Source organism: Carcharhinus amblyrhynchos, unplaced genomic scaffold, assembly GCF_965287045.1.
Source record: "Carcharhinus amblyrhynchos unplaced genomic scaffold, sCarAmb.v2.hapA scaffold_592, whole genome shotgun sequence".
NCBI lineage: Eukaryota > Metazoa > Chordata > Chondrichthyes > Carcharhiniformes > Carcharhinidae > Carcharhinus > Carcharhinus amblyrhynchos.
Genome location: NW_027650332.1, coordinates 14174 through 29400, shown reverse-complemented (window position 1 = coordinate 29400; position 15227 = coordinate 14174). Strand labels below are relative to the sequence as shown.

Genomic DNA, 15227 nt, shown 5'->3' with positions numbered 1-15227 from the left:
TCCGCAGAGACGTTCTCTCTGGGATAACCTAATCCGCTCCTCCACTAAACCCAACACCTCTCCCATTGCTCATGGCACCTTCCCAGACAATCGCAGAAGGTGTAACACCTGTTACCTCTTCCATGTTCACCATCCAAGGTCCAAAACATTCATTCCAGGTTAAGCAGTGTTTCAATTTGGGTGTATCACATTCTCTGCTCCCAGTGTGGTCTCCTCTACATCGGAGAGACCGAGTGTAGACTGGGTGATCGCTTTGTTGAGCACCTTCGCTCTGTGTGCAGTCAGGACCCTGACCTTCCGGTTGCTTGCTATTTTAACACATGATCCTGCTCCCATTCCCACGTGCCTGTCCTTGGCCTGCTGCAATGTTCCAGTGAAGCTCAACACAAACTGGAGGAACAGCATCTCATCTTCCCGCTCAGCACTTTACAGCCTTCCAATTTCAACATCGAATTCAACAACTTCAGATGATTAGCTCTACCCCAGCTCCACCCCTTGGTTTTAATTTTATTTAATTTTTTACTGTTCTGTTCCTTTTACTTCTTTATTGTCTTTCTTTATTTTTCTTTCCCTTTCCCCACTCTTTCCCTCTTTATCCCTTCTTTCCGTGCCTTTTCTCCCCCTTTGCTTCCCCTTTTTCTAAATTTTACCTCTCTCCCACCCATCCTCCCCCTGTCCCCAAATCTTCATCTGTCACAGCTTCTGATTTCAGTTTCCCTGCCGTTTGGCCATTCACACCCTTTACTCTCTCTGTGAGCTGCCATTAGCAGCCTTTCCCCTGGTTTCTGTGGCCGTGACTCATCTTTCATTCCCTCTCCCTGCAGTATAAATATCTCCCACATTCTCTGCCTTTTAGCTTTGACAAAGGGTCACCAGGACTCGAAACGTCAGCTCTTTTCTCTCCTTACAGATACTGCCAGACCTGCTGAGATTTTCCAGTATTTTCTCTTTTGATTATCTGTAAGGAACTTTGTTGGCATTCCGAATAATATTCCTACCGATCTTTCCATGTCCTTATCAACAATGGACCCTTCATCTTTACCATGTATCACAGTGGATAGGCTAACTCCAGTTATCATCTCTAATTAATTATAGTACATAAGTGGCACTATCCTTGTCCAAAACTTACAAATCCATTGCACTTGCATCATTAATCTCCCTGTCAAGCTCCCAACATGGCACGATGGTGACTGTGATATTGAATGGAGGTTTCACATTGAGCAGTGATTTGTGGAATAAACTCATCATATTTATTATCAAGCACTCACGTATCTTGAGGGAGACCCATCCGTTTCTGCGGTGTTTGAATGTGCGAACTGTCTGTTTAATTTCCGAATGAACTGCTGCTTGTCCACCGATTTATATTCTCAGTGGCTAAAAAACTTCACGTGTTGTTCATGAGAACTTCCTGCCTTCCCTAGCGGTGGCAGCTTGAGTAAAATGCAGACCCACATATTTTACAATCATGATTCATATCTCAGATAATCTGAGCTTCTTCATCACAGATCGACTTAACAATAACGCTATCTCACTAGAAACCACGTCAGTGCTGATAAACAGACTGATCCTGTCATCTGACAAGGGAGGTTCACCCATTCGGAGGATGTTAATGTGTTGTCATCTTCGAATCTGAAGCAGGTGTTGCTTTTGTACTCGGTGACCCTCCGGTGGTCTAACGAATAAGAACATAAGAAATAGGAACAGGAGTCGGCCATCTAGCCCTTCGAGCCTGCCCCGCCATTCAATAAGATCATGGCTGATCTGAAGTGGATCAGTTCCACTTTCCCGCTTTCTCCCCATAACTCTTAATTCCCCTGTCTATCAGAAACCTATCCACCCGTGACTTAAATATATTCAGCGAGGCAGCCTCCACCACTTCAACGGGCAGAGAATTCCAGAGATTCACCACCCTTTGAGTGAAGAAGTTCCTCCTCAACTCCGATCTAAACTGCCTCCCCCTTATCTTGAGGCTGTGCCCTCTAGTTCTGCTATCCTTTCTAAGCGGGAAGAATCTCTCTACCTCTACCCTATCCATCCCCTTCATTATCTTATAAGTCTCTATAAGATCCCCCCTCAGCCTTCTAAACTCCAACGAGTACAGACCCAGTTTATTCAGTCTCTCTTCATAGGCTAACCCCTTCATAGAACATAGAACATAGAACATTACAGCGCAGAACAGGCCCTTCGGCCCACGATGTTGCGCCGACCAGTTACAAAAACAATGACCCACTAGCCTATACCAATCCCTTTTTGTCCATAAACCTATCCAGAGATCTCTTAAACGCCCCCAAACTAGACGCATTTACAACCGCAGCAGGCAGGGCATTCCAATCCCTCACCACCCGCTGGGTAAAGAACCTACCCCTGACATCCGTCCTGTAGCTACCCCCCCTTAATTTAAAGCCATGCCCCCTCGTGCTAGCTTTCTCCATCCGAGGAAAAAGGCTATCACTATCCACCCTATCTAAACCTCTAATCATCTTATATGTTTCAATAAGATCCCCTCTTAGCCGCCTTCTTTCCAACGAAAACAACCCTAAATCCCTCAGTCTCTCCTCATAGGACCTCCCCACCATACCAGGCAACATCCTAGTAAACCTCCTCTGCACCCTCTCCAACGCCTCCACATCCTTCTTGTAATGCGGGGACCAGAACTGCACACAGTACTCCAAGTGCGGCCGCACTAGAGTAGTGTACAGTTGCAACATTACACTGCGACTCCTAAATTCAATCCCCCTACCAATAAACGCCAAGACACCGTACGCCTTCTTAACAACCTTATCTACTTGATTCCCAACTTTCAGGGATCTATGTACACACACACCTAGATCCCTCTGTTCATCCACACTATTCAAAGTCCTCCCGTTAGCCCTATACTCGACACATCTGTTGCTCCTACCAAAGTGAATAACCTCACACTTCTCCGCATTAAATTCCATCCGCCACCTCTCGGCCCAGCTCTGCAACCTATCTAAGTCTCCCTGCAGACTATGACACCCTTCCTCACAATCTACCACACCTCCAACTTTGGTGTCATCAGCAAATTTACTAATCCACCCAACTATACCCTCATCCAGATCATTAATAAAAATTACAAACAACAGTGGCCCCAAAACAGATCCCTGAGGCACACCACTCGTAACTGTACTCCATGATGAATATTTACCATCCACCACCACCCTCTGTCTCCTATCTGATAGCCAATTCCTGATCCAACTTCCTAGATTACCCACAATCCCATACATCTGCATTTTCTGCAGAAGCCTACCATGGTGAACCTTATCGAACGCCTTACTAAAATCCATGTATACCACGTCCACTGCCTTACCCCCATCCACCTCTTTGGTCACCTTCTCAAAAAACTCAATCTTCATCTCCGATATCAGCCTAGTGAACCTCCTCTGCACTCCCTCCAAGGCCAATATATCCTTGCGCAAGCGCGGCGATCAAAACTGCACACAGTACTCCAGCTGCGGCCTCACCAGTACCCTGTACAGTTGCAGCAAGACCTCCCTGCTTTTATATTCTATCCCCCTCGCTATAAAGGCCAGCATCCCATTCGCCTTCTTGATCACCTGCTGCACCTGCAGGCTGGGTTTTTGTGATTCGTGCACAAGGACCCCCAGGTCCCTCTGCACCGTCGCATGCTGCAGCTTTTCGCCTTTTAAATAATAATCCCTCCTACTATTATTTCTACCAAAGTGGATAACCTCACACTTGCTAACGTTATACTCCATCTGCCAGGTCCTTGCCCACTCGCTCAGCCTATCCAGTCTGCCAACTCATCGAGAGATTCCCAGATAACAATTAAGCCAGTTCACACAGCAGAATGTTGAAGTGCAGCCGCTGTCTAGAACTGCACAGTTGAAGGAATCGACCATCAATATGATCATGACTGGATTCAAACTCTTGGGACACAGTCTTACAAAAAGATTTCAGAGTCCCAAATGAGTGAGACAAACGGGAGAGATTCAGAGCTGTTTTGTGAGAGAGTTTGAAAAAGCACTCTGTTACTGTTTGGACAGAAATGTGATTTTCACCATTTTTGGGGGGAGGCGGGACCTGAACTCTCTGGTGAAGCGAGTTGCAGACCACTTGAGGCACCAAGACACTGAGGAATCATCTTGTCCATATTTTGGGCTTAAACACCCATGGTAACCTTCCCAGGCATGTTTTTGTTCAGATTCTCGGATGGACAGCATGGTGGCCTCACAGTGCCGGGGGCCCGGGTTCAATTCCAACCTTGGGCCACTGTCTGTACATTCTCCCCATGTCTGCATGGGTTTCCTCCGGGTGCTCCTCAATCCAGAGGGTTTTAAATTGAAATTCCAGCAGGATAGTTTGAGAATTTCTTCAAAGTAAAAGATCTGCAGTGAAAGTGAGAGTGACGGTGCTGGATTGCTGGAAAAATCCAGCTGGTTCCCTTGTGCCCTTTGCAGGACGAAACCTGTCGAACTGGCTGACTCCAGACCCACACTCACATCATTAACGTGCAACTAGACCATGAAACCACTCTGTGGTTTCAGAACGAGACCAGCCACCGCCCTGCACAGAGCCACTGGGTTATCGATGATGCAATTGGAGAGCAATGTCCACATCTTGGAAATGAATTCAGTGAAAGACGAGGCAAGCTCAAATCTGATTAAGTTAAACAGTCTGAGTTTCACTTTATATTGAGCTGGTTTTGCTTTGATCGCCCTTCACGGTGCTGGCAAGTTTACCAAGGATTCCTGAACCACATCATTGGTGTCGGGCCAGTGAGTGGTAGCCTCTGTGTTACAGTCCAAACCCACAGACTACACAAACCCAGCTCACCCTCCAGCTGGAACCCGCTGCAGATCGTCCAGCCTTTCTCCACACGGAGCCTGTCTCAACAGCTTCACCTCCCTGCTCCCCCAGAAAATACAGGGTTCAATCCCACTTCATTGCACTTGAACATCCAGGCTGACACTCCAACGCAGTACTGAGGGAGTGCCGCACTGTCAAAGGGTCAGTGCTGAGGGAGTGCCGCACTGTCAGAGGGTCAGTACTGAGGGAGTGCCGCACTGTCAGAGGGTCAGTGCTGAGGGAGTGCCGCACTGTCAGAGGGTCAGTGCTGAGGGAGTGCCGCACTGTCAGAGGGTCAGTGCTGAGGGAGTGCCGCACTGTCAGAGGGTCAGTGCTGAGGGAGCGCCGCACTGTCAGAGGGTCAGTGCTGAGGGAGTGCCGCACTGTCAGAGGGTCAGTGCTGAGGGAGCGCCGCACTGTCAGAGGGTCAGTGCTGAGAGAGTGCCGCACTGTCAGAGGGTCAGTGCTGAGGGAGTGCCGCACTGTCAGAGGGTCAGTGCCGAGGGAGCGCCGCACTGTCAGAGGGTCAGTGCTGAGGGAGCGCCGCACTGTCAGAGGGTCAGTGCTGAGGGGGTGCCGCACTGTCAGAGGGTCAGTGCTGAGGGAGTGCCGCACTGTCAGAGGGTCAGTGCTGAGGGAGTGCCGCACTGTCAGAGGGTCAGTGCTGAGGGAGTGCCGCCCTGTCAGAGGGACAGTGCTGAGGGGGTGCCGCACTGTCAGAGGGACAGTGCTGAGGGGGTGCCGCACTGTCAGAGGTGCCATTTTTAGGATTAGTTGTTAACCTGAGGCTTCATTTGCTTTCTCAAGTTTGTGAAAAGAATCCAGAGTCACTATTGGAAGGAGATGGATCGATCTCTCCAGTCTCCTGGTACATGGTATATTGATGTGGAGATGCTGGTGTTGGACTGGGGTGGGCACAGTAAGAAGTCTCACACCAGGTTAGAGTCCAACAGGTTTATTTGGTAGCAAACACCACTAGCTTTCGGAGCGCTGTTCTTTCATCAGGTGAGTGGGAGTTCTGATCACAAACAGGGTATATAAAAACACAAACTCAATTTACAGAATAATGGTTGGAATGTGAGTCTTTACAGCTAATCAAGCCTTGAAGGTACAGACAGTGTGAGTGGAGAGAGGGTTAAGCACAGGTTAAAGAGATGTGTATTGTCTCCAGACAGGACAGTTAGTGAGATTTTGCAAGTCCAGGCAAGTCATGGGGGTTACAGATAGTGCGACATGAACCCAAGATCCCTGTTGAGACCGTCCTCATGTGTGTGGAACTTGGCTATCAGTCTCTGTTCAGCGACTCTGCGCTGTCGTGTGTCGTGAAGGCCGCCTTGGAGAATGCTTACCCAAAGGTCAGAGGCTGAATGCCCGTGACCACTGAAGTGTTCGCCAACAGGAAGGGAACAGTCTTGCCTGGTGACTGTCGAGCGATGTTCATTGATCCGTTGTTGTAGCGTCTGCATGGCCTCCCCAATGTACCATGCTTCGGGGCATCCTTTCCTGCAGCGTATCAGGTAGACAATGTTGGCCAAGTTGCAAGAGTATGTACCGTGTACCTGGTGGATGGTATTCTCACGTGTGATGATGGTATCCATGTCAATGATCCGGCATGTCTTGCAGAGGTTGCTGTGGCAGGGTTGCGTGGTATTGTGGTCACTGTTCTCCTGAAGGCTGGGTAGTTTGCTGTGGACAATGGTCTGTTTGAGGTTGTGTGGTTGTTTGAAGGCAAGAAGTGGGTGTGTGGGGATGGCCCTGGTGAGATGTTCGTCTTCATCAATGATATGTTGAAGACTCCGGAGAAGATGTCGTAGCTTCTCTGCTCCAGGGAAGTACTGGACGACGAAGGGTACTCTGTCCACTGTGTCCCATGTTTGCCTTCTGAGGAGGTCGGTGCGGTTTTTCGCTGTGGCGCATCGGAACTGTTGATCTATGAGTCGAGCACCATATCCTGTTCTTATGAGGGCATCTTTCAGCGTCTGGACATGTCTGTTATGATCCTCCTCATCTGAGCAAATCCTGTGTATACGGAGGGTTTGTCCACAGGGAATGGCTTCTTTAACATGTTTAGGGTAGAAACTGGAGAAGTGGAGCATTGTGAGATTGTCTGTGGGCTTGCGGTACAGTGAGGTGCTGAGGTGACCGTCCTTGATGGAGATGCGTGTATCCAAGAATGCAACCAATTCTGGGGAATAGTCCATGGTGAGTCTGATGGCGGGGTGGAACTTGTTGATATCGTCATATCGTTGTTTCAGTGATTGTTCACCATGAGGCGAAAGGAAGAAAATGTCATCGATGTATCTAGTGTATAGCATTGGTTGAAGATCCTGTGTGGTGAAGAAGTCTTGTTCGAACCTGTGCATGAAGATGTTGGCATATTGAGGTGCGAATTTGGTCCCCATGGCTGTGCCGTGTGTCTGGATGAAAAACTGGTTGTTGAAGGTGAAGACATTGTGGTCCAGGATAAAGCGGATGAGTTGTAAAATTGCATTTGGAAACTGGCGGTTGTCGGCATTGAGTACTGAGGCAGTTGCAGCAATGCCATCGTTGTGGGGGATGTTGGTGTAGAGTGCCGAGACACCCATTGTGACGAGGAGTGTCCCTGGTTCAACTGCTCCATGTGTGCTGAGTTTCTGTAGGAAGACTGTAGTGTCACGACAAAGGCTGGGGGTTCTCTGTACAATGGGTTTCAGGATGCCCTCGACGTAGCCGGAGAGGTTCTCACACAGGGTCCCTTTGCCCGATATGATGGGACGGCCGGGTGTGTTTGCCTTGTGTATCTTTGGGAGGCAGTAGAGATCTCCAACGCGGGGAGTACGTGGAATGAGAGCACAGAGGGTGCTCTGAAGATCCAGATCAAAGGTCTTGATCAGAGTGTTGAGTTGACGAGTGTGTTCTTTGGTCGGATCTGCTGGTAACTGTCTGTAGTGTTCCTCATTGTTTAGTTGTCGGTATACTTCTTTACAGTAATCCACTCTGTTCAGTATGATGATGGCCTCTCCTTTGTCTGCTGGTTTGATGACAATGTTGCGGTTGATCTTGAGAGCGTGGATGGCGTTGTGTTGTGCTTGGGTGATGTTTGGGTCTGTCTTGTGAGCGTGGCTGATGAATCTGGTGTTGACGCACCTCCTGATGGTTTGGGCATACAAGTCCAGTCGAGGGCAGCGGCCTTCCGGAGGACTCCAATTGGACTCTTTCCTCTTAGGTTGCTGCACTGCAGATCTCTCTGTCGGCTGTTCTGGTTCATCAGCTGTCTCATTGTGTTCGCTGTTGGCCTCTTGGGGTTTGTGGAAAAATGCCCACAGCCTCATTCGCCTGATGAATTCCTCTGTGTCTGCTGTGAGACTGATGGGGTCTATTTTGGTGGTGGGGCAGAAATTGAACCCTCGGCTGAGAACTTCATCTGGTTGAAGTGTGTAGTCCGACAAGTTAACAATGGACAAGTTGATAATCACCAGGAACCAAGGAACCAGGAATCAAGACTGTTCTCTTCCTGTTGGCGAACACTTCAGTGGTCACGGGCATTCAGTCTCTGACCTTCGGGTAAGCATTCTCCAAGGCGGCCTTCATGACACACGACAGCGAAGAGTCGCTGAACAGAGACTGATAGCCAAGTTCCGCACACATGAGGACGGTCTCAACAGGGATCTTGGGTTCATGTCGCACTATCTGTAACCCCCGTGACTTGCCTGGACTTGCAAAATCTCACTAACTGTCCTGTCTGGAGACAATACACATCTCTCTAACCTGTGCTTAATGTTCTCTCCACTCACATTGCGACTTTAAGACTTGATTAGTTGTAAAGACTCGCATTCCAATCGTTATTCTGTAAATTGAGTTTGTGTCTTTATATACCCTGTTTGTGAACAGAACTCCCACTCACCTGATGAAGAGGCAGTGCTCTGAAAGCTAGTGGCTAGTGCTACCAAATAAACCTGTTGGACTTTAACCTGGTGTTGTGAGACTTCTTACATCCCCCAACCTCCAGCAGTTAAAAATCAATCTCCTGCTCATTTTTCTCATTGCTGTTTGTGGGATCTTGCTGTGTACAGATTGACTGCTGCATTTGGTACCTTACAACAGTGATTACACTTCCAAAGTACTTCATTGATTGTAAATGCTTTGGAATGTCCTAAGGTAGTGAAAGGCGCCATCGAAATGCAATCTTTTTCTTTGTGTGCTTTCTATAGTCAGTGAAAGGAATTATATTTTTTTGTTACAGAATTGTTCATTACCCAGTAACCAGATGGGTTCAGAGATAGAGACACTGGGCTACTCTCCAGAGGATCCAGTCCTGCTCTTTACTGAGGGGCACATCCCCGTGTCTGACTGCTCTGAGTGAGGAGGGGAGGGGAGGGGGGGTTGTCCAGTGTCCCAGCTGCTGATCCCTATCCTGTCATCATTCCTGAAAAGTGTGGGTGCGGAGAGAGTTTGATCTGGACTCCGATGCCTCCACTGTTGAATAGCTTTCCAGTGGCTGTGTCCCTGAATACCTCCTGTACATTACCCTGGATATGCAAATTGTGCGGAGGGTGTGGAGAGTCTACAGAAGGATCTAGATAGGCTGGGCGAATGGGCCAGGAAATGGCAAATGGAATTTAATGTTGGCAAGTGCGAGGTGGTCCACTTTGGTAGGAATAACGGTAGGAAGGATTATTACTTACGTGGCGAAAAACTGCAGCAGGCGACGGTGCAGAGGGACCTCGGGGTCCTTGTGCATGAGTCACAAAAACCCAGCTTGCAGGTGCAGCAGGTGGTCAGGAAGGCGAATGGGATGCTGGCCTTCATAGCGAGGGGGATTGAATATAAAAGTAGGGAGGTCTTGCTGCAGCTGTATAGGGCATTGGTGAGGCCGCAGCTGGAGTACTGTGTGCAGTTTTGGGCGCCGTACTTACGCAAGGATATTTTGGCCTTGGAGGGAGTGCAGAGGAGGTTTACTAGGCTGATGCCGGAGTTGAGGGGGATGAGCTATGAGGAGAGGCTGTATAAACTAGGCTTGTACTCGTTAGAATTTAGAAGCATGAGGGGAGATCTCATTGAGACGTATAAGATGATGAATGGGATGGATAGGATAGAGGTGGAGAGACTCTTCCTGCTCAGAAAGGATAGTAGGACTAGAGGGCACAGCCTCAAGATAAAGGGGGGGTGGTTTAGAACGGAGTTGAGGAGGAACTTCTTCACTCAAAGGGTGGTGAATCTCTGGAATTCTCTGCCCGTTGAAGTGGTGGAGGCTACCTCACTAAATATTTTTAAGACGCGGGTTGATGGGTTTTTGATAAGAGAGGGGATTAAGGGTTATGGGGAGAGGGGGGGAATGTGGAACTGAGCCACGACAGATCAGCCATGATCTTATTGAATGGCAGGGCAGGCTCGAAGGGCTAGATGGCCTACTCCTGTTCCTATTTCTTATGTTCTTATGTTCTTATATCTGGATGTGAGCGGTTCAATGTAAATACAAGTCCGTCCTCCCACGTGTCAAGCTCTTTTAGTTTTATTTTGACTAAAAGGCACTCGAACCTTTTGAAGAATGTGTTTTGGTGTTTAACGCAGCAACAGGAACTCACGGTGAACTCCAGCTTGAACACCGTCCCACAAGGTTTCAAAGATTCATAACGAATGAGAGTTATCCTGTGTTGACCTTTCCTAATCTCCCCCCGCTTGCTCCTGTCTTAAATCAGTGAAATTCCATCTTCCCCACTCAGCATCTCGATCTTCAATATTTTCTGGTCTTTTTCCATAACGATTTGAAACTGATTTATTTGATGATCTCCGACTGTAACACATTCCAATTGGTTGACTTCACTTCCTAAAACCAGGTCCAACACTGTCTCCTTCTTAAACTCATTCCCCAATACACATCTCAGAAATTCCTTTTTCATATTCCAGTAGTTAAATCTCCTCATATTGCTACCGGATTTTTAGTATAACGCTGAAATTTACTGACAGATTTGCATATCCCTCTCCTTCCCAGTATTTTGAGCTCTTTAAAATCCCAGTGATGTCGAGGTCTCTCTGGCTCCAGTTCCTTTGCACAGGCAAAACAGACTCAGCCTGAAAAGCAGCAATATATCCTCACTGTTTCAAACTGCCAACCAACCTTTATTCAATATTGCCAACTCAACTTCCCTTCTCCATCATTCAGGAATATCAGGAATTATTCTGGCCTAGATTCTCTATTAGCCGAAACACATCATCCCATCTGGTAATTAGTGACTGTAACTTGCAAACTTTCTTAGATACACTGTGTCTGTTAAAGTTACTGAGAATTTAATATTGCCTTTGTCACATTGCTCCTTATTGCAATCCCCACCAGTACTGTACCCCAGTGTTATACAGTGACAGACCCGTCCCCACCAGTACTGTACCCCAGTGTTATACAGTGACAGACCCGTCCCCACCAGTACTGTACCCCAGTGTTATACAGTGACAGACCCGTCCCCACCAGTACTGTACCCCAGTGTTATACAGTGACAGACCCGTCCCCACCAGTACTGTACCCCAGTGTTATACAGTGACAGACCCGTCCCCACCAGTACTGTACCCCAGTGTTATACAGTGACAGACCCGTCCCCACCAGTACTGTACCCCAGTGTTATACAGTGACAGACCCGTCCCCACCAGTACTGTACCCCAGTGTTATACAGTGACAGACCCGTCCCCATCGGTACTGTACCCCAGTGTTATACGGTGACAGACCCGTCCCCACCGATACTGTACCCCAGTGTTATACAGCGACAGACCCGTCCCCACCAGTACTGTACCTCAGTGTTATACAGCGACAGACCCGTCCCCACCAGTACTGTACCCCAGTGTTATACAGTGACAGACCCGTCCCCACCGGTACTGTACCCCAGTGTTAAACAGTGACAGACCCGTCCCCACCGGTACTGTACCCCAGTGTTAAACAATGACAGACCCGTCCCCACCGGTACTGTACCCCAGTGTTATACAGTGACAGACCTGTCCCCACCGGTACTGTACCCCAGTGTTATACAGTGACAGACCCGTCCCCACCGGTACTGTACCCCAGTGTTATACAGTGACAGACCCGTCCCCACCAGTACTGTACCCCAGTGTTATACAGTGACAGACCCGTCCCCACCGGTACTGTACCCCAGTGTTATACAGTGACAGACCCGTCCCCACCGGTACTGTACCCCAGTGTTATACAGTGACAGACCCGTCCCCACCGGTACTGTACCCCAGTGTTATACAGTGACAGACCCGTCCCCACCGGTACTGTACCCCAGTGTTATACAGTGACAGACCCGTCCCCCACCAGTACTGTACCCCAGTGTTATACAGTGACAGACCCGTCCCCACCAGTACTGTACCCCAGTGTTATACAGTAACAGACCCGTCCCCACCGGTACTGTACCCCAGTGTTATACAGTGACAGACCCGTCCCCCACCGGTACTGTACCCCAGTGTTATTCAGTGACAGACCCGTCCCCACCAGTACTGTACCCCAGTGTTATACAGTGACAGACCCGTCCCCACCAGTACTGTACCCCAGTGTTATACAGTGACAGACCCGTCCCCACCGGTACTGTACCCCAGTGTTATACAGTGACAGACCCGTCCCCACCGGTACTGTACCCCAGTGTTATACAGCGACAGACCCGTCCCCACCGGTACTGTACCCCAGTGTTATACAGCGACAGACCCGTCCCCACCAGTACTGTACCCCAGTGTTATACAGCGACAGACCCGTCCCCACCGGTACTGTACCCCAGTGTTATACAGCGACAGACCCGTCCCCACCAGTACTGTACCCCAGTGTTATACAGCGACAGACCCGTCCCCACCGGTACTGTACCCCAGTGTTATACAGCGACAGACCCGTCCCCACCAGTACTGTACCCCAGTGTTATACAGCGACAGACCCGTCCCCACCAGTACTGTACCCCAGTGTTATACAGCGACAGACCCGTCCCCACCAGTACTGTACCCCAGTGTTATACAGCGACAGACCCGTCCCCACCGGTACTGTACCCCAGTGTTATACAGCGACAGACCCGTCCCCACCGGTACTGTACCCCAGTGTTATACAGCGACAGACCCGTCCCCACCGGTACTGTACCCCAGTGTTATACAGCGACAGACCCGTCCCCACCGGTACTGTACCCCAGTGTTATACAGCGACAGACCCGTCCCCACCGGTACTGTACCCCAGTGTTATACAGCGACAGACCCGTCCCCACCGGTACTGTACCCCAGTGTTATACAGCGACAGACCCGTCCCCACCGGTACTGTACCCCAGTGTTATACAGCGACAGACCCGTCCCCACCGGTACTGTACCCCAGTGTTATACAGCGACAGACCCGTCCCCACCGGTACTGTACCCCAGTGTTATACAGCGACAGACCCGTCCCCACCGGTACTGTACCCCAGTGTTATACAGCGACAGACCCGTCCCCACCGGTACTGTACCCCAGTGTTATACAGCGACAGACCCGTCCCCACCGGTACTGTACCCCAGTGTTATACAGCGACAGACCCGTCCCCACCGGTACTGTACCCCAGTGTTATACAGCGACAGACCCGTCCCCACCGGTACTGTACCCCAGTGTTATACAGCGACAGACCCGTCCCCACCGGTACTGTACCCCAGTGTTATACAGCGACAGACCCGTCCCCACCGGTACTGTACCCCAGTGTTATACAGCGACAGACCCGTCCCCACCAGTACTGTACCCCAGTGTTATACAGCGACAGACCCGTCCCCACCAGTACTGTACCCCAGTGTTATACAGCGACAGACCCGTCCCCACCAGTACTGTACCCCAGTGTTATACAGCGACAGACCCGTCCCCACCAGTACTGTACCCCAGTGTTATACAGCGACAGACCCGTCCCCACCAGTACTGTACCCCAGTGTTATACAGCGACAGACCCGTCCCCACCAGTACTGTACCCCAGTGTTATACAGCGACAGACCCGTCCCCACCAGTACTGTACCCCAGTGTTATACAGCGACAGACCCGTCCCCACCAGTACTGTACCCCAGTGTTATACAGCGACAGACCCGTCCCCACCAGTACTGTACCCCAGTGTTATACAGCGACAGACCCGTCCCCACCAGTACTGTACCCCAGTGTTATACAGCGACAGACCCGTCCCCACCAGTACTGTACCCCAGTGTTATACAGCGACAGACCCGTCCCCACCAGTACTGTACCCCAGTGTTATACAGCGACAGACCCGTCCCCACCAGTACTGTACCCCAGTGTTATACAGCGACAGACCCGTCCCCACCAGTACTGTACCCCAGTGTTATACAGCGACAGACCCGTCCCCACCAGTACTGTACCCCAGTGTTATACAGCGACAGACCCGTCCCCACCAGTACTGTACCCCAGTGTTATACAGCGACAGACCCGTCCCCACCAGTACTGTACCCCAGTGTTATACAGCGACAGACCCGTCCCCACCAGTACTGTACCCCAGTGTTATACAGCGACAGACCCGTCCCCACCAGTACTGTACCCCAGTGTTATACAGCGACAGACCCGTCCCCACCAGTACTGTACCCCAGTGTTATACAGCGACAGACCCGTCCCCACCAGTACTGTACCCCAGTGTTATACAGCGACAGACCCGTCCCCACCAGTACTGTACCCCAGTGTTATACAGCGACAGACCCGTCCCCACCAGTACTGTACCCCAGTGTTACACAGTGACAGTGAACTAATAAATTGCATTGTCCGTGATCTTTTGGATTGACTGCAGACTTTGTGGGTGAATATTTTATTGCTGTTACTAATTTGAATGTGTGGGTATTTGCTGGAGGATATGGAATCAATTTTCCTCAGTTAACTCTGGGTTTGAGGGACTGTCACAGGATGATATTAACGGCTCTGATGACGATGTGGATGTGGAGACACATTGGAAAGTGTTGTGAATCTGTGAGACCTGAGGGATATTAATACAACCCATCCGTATAAATGTGCCCTGCTCTGTCTCTGGCACTGTGTTAAGCTGCTCTCTCACTGGCACTGTGTTAAACTGCTCTGCCTCTGGCACTGTGTGAAGCTGCTCTGTCTCTGGCACTGTCTTAATCTGCTCTGTCTCTGGCACTGTGTGAAGCTGCTCTCTCACTGGCACTGTGTTAAGCTGCTCTGTCACTGGCACTGTCTTAATCTGCTCTGTCTCTGGCACTGTGTTAAGCTGCTCTGTCACTGGCACTGTCTTAATCTGCTCTGTCACTGGCACTGTGTGAAGCTGCTCTCTCACTGGCACTGTGTTAAGCTGCTCTGTCACTGGCACTGTCTTAATCTGCTCTGTCTCTGGCACTGTGTGAAGCTGCTCTCTCACTGGCACTGTGTGAAGCTGCTCTGTCTCTGGCACTGTCTTAATCTGCTCTGTCTCTGGCACTGTGTGAAGCTGCTCTCTCAC

At 50.0% G+C, this 15227-nt stretch overlaps 1 protein-coding gene across 1 annotated transcript in view; it reads left to right on the top strand.

Annotated features, from left to right (window-relative positions):
• Nucleotides 1-15227, top strand: part of LOC145339657 (prolyl 3-hydroxylase 2-like) — a gene marked incomplete at its 3' end in the record, with an annotated part of 42893 nt that overhangs the window by 16269 nt on the left and 11397 nt on the right. The window lies entirely within an intron of this gene.